Source organism: Perkinsus marinus (genome assembly GCF_000006405.1).
Source record: "Perkinsus marinus ATCC 50983 genomic scaffold scf_1104296958218, whole genome shotgun sequence".
Taxonomy (NCBI): Eukaryota; Perkinsozoa; order Perkinsida; family Perkinsidae; genus Perkinsus; species Perkinsus marinus.
In genome coordinates, this window is record NW_003206855.1 from 1 (window position 1) to 1,156 (window position 1,156).

The window sequence follows — 1,156 nt, forward strand, 5'->3', positions numbered from 1 at the left end:
CGGGTATGAGGAGCAGGAGCAGGTTTGCTCACTCCGCAAAGGATACAGGAAGATTATTGATTTATGCAGTTATCTTGTGCGCCACTTTAGCTTAGTGGCAGAGCGTCTGCTTGGTAAGCAGTAGGTCGTCAGTTCGATCTTGGCAAGTGGCTTATAACACCATAAATATCTGGTCTGGTACGAGAAGCAGGAGCAGGTTTGCTCACTCCGCAAAGGATACAGGAAGATTAATAATTTATGTATTCATTCTATGTGCCACTTTAGCTTAGTGGCAGAGCGTCTGCTTTGTAAGCAGAAGGTCGTCAGTTCGATCCTGGCAAGTGGCTTATAGCACCATAAATTTTTGGTCTGGTACGAGAACCAGGAGCAGGATGGCCCATTCTGTGAACGGGACAGGAAAATTATTGATTCATATACCTAATCTGTGCGCCACTTTAGCTTAGTGGTAGAGCGTCTGCTTCGTAAGCAGAAGGTCGTCAGTTCAATCCTGGCCAGTGGCTTACAGCAGCATTAGGCTCTAGTCGGGTATGAGGAGCAGGAGCAGGTTTGCTCACTCTGCAAAGGATACAGGAAGATTATTGATTTATGCACTTATTTTGTGTGCCACTTTAGCTTAGTGGCAGAGCGTCTGCTTTGTAAGCAGAAGGTCGTCAGTTCAATCCTGGCAAGTGGCTTACAGCACCATAAATTTCTGGTCTGGTACGAGAACCAGGAGCAGGATGGCCCATTCTGTGAACGGGACAGGAAAATTATTGATTCATATACTTAATCCGTGCGTCACTTTAGCTTAGTGGTAGGGCGTCTGCTTCGTAAGCAGAAGGTCGTCAGTTCAATCTTGGCAAGTGGCTTACAGCAGCATTACGCTCTAGTCGGGTATGAGGAGCAGGAGCAGGTTTGCTCACTCCGCAAAGGATACAGGAAGATTATTGATTTATGCAGTTATTTTGTGCGCCACTTTAGCTTAGTGGCAGAGCGTCTGCTTTCTAAGCAGAAGGTCGTCAGTTCAATCCTGGCAAGTGGCTGATAGCACCATAAATCTCTGGTCTGGTACGAGAAGCAGAGCATGTCTGCTCACTCCGCAAAGGTACAGAAAGATTATCGATTTATGTACTTATTCTGTGTGCCACTTTAGCTTAGTGGCAGAGCGTCTGCTTTG

At 46.5% G+C, this 1,156-nt stretch overlaps 6 non-coding genes across 6 annotated transcripts; all 6 read left to right on the forward strand.

The window, feature by feature from the left end:
* The first annotated feature begins 80 nt into the window (after window positions 1–80).
* Window positions 81–152, forward strand: Pmar_PMAR018907. Its single transcript has one exon. It is a non-coding gene; the product is annotated as a tRNA-Thr (tRNA).
* A 102-nt stretch (window positions 153–254) lies between these two features.
* On the forward strand, window positions 255–326 carry Pmar_PMAR018908. The gene has a single exon. It is a non-coding gene; the product is annotated as a tRNA-Thr (tRNA).
* A 102-nt stretch (window positions 327–428) lies between these two features.
* Window positions 429–500, forward strand: Pmar_PMAR018909. The gene has a single exon. It is a non-coding gene; the product is annotated as a tRNA-Thr (tRNA).
* Window positions 501–602: 102 nt separating this feature from the next.
* Window positions 603–674, forward strand: Pmar_PMAR018910. Its single transcript has one exon. It is a non-coding gene; the product is annotated as a tRNA-Thr (tRNA).
* Window positions 675–776: 102 nt separating this feature from the next.
* Window positions 777–848, forward strand: Pmar_PMAR018911. The gene has a single exon. It is a non-coding gene; the product is annotated as a tRNA-Thr (tRNA).
* A 102-nt stretch (window positions 849–950) lies between these two features.
* Window positions 951–1,022, forward strand: Pmar_PMAR018912. The gene has a single exon. It is a non-coding gene; the product is annotated as a tRNA-Arg (tRNA).
* Window positions 1,023–1,156: the final 134 nt, after the last annotated feature.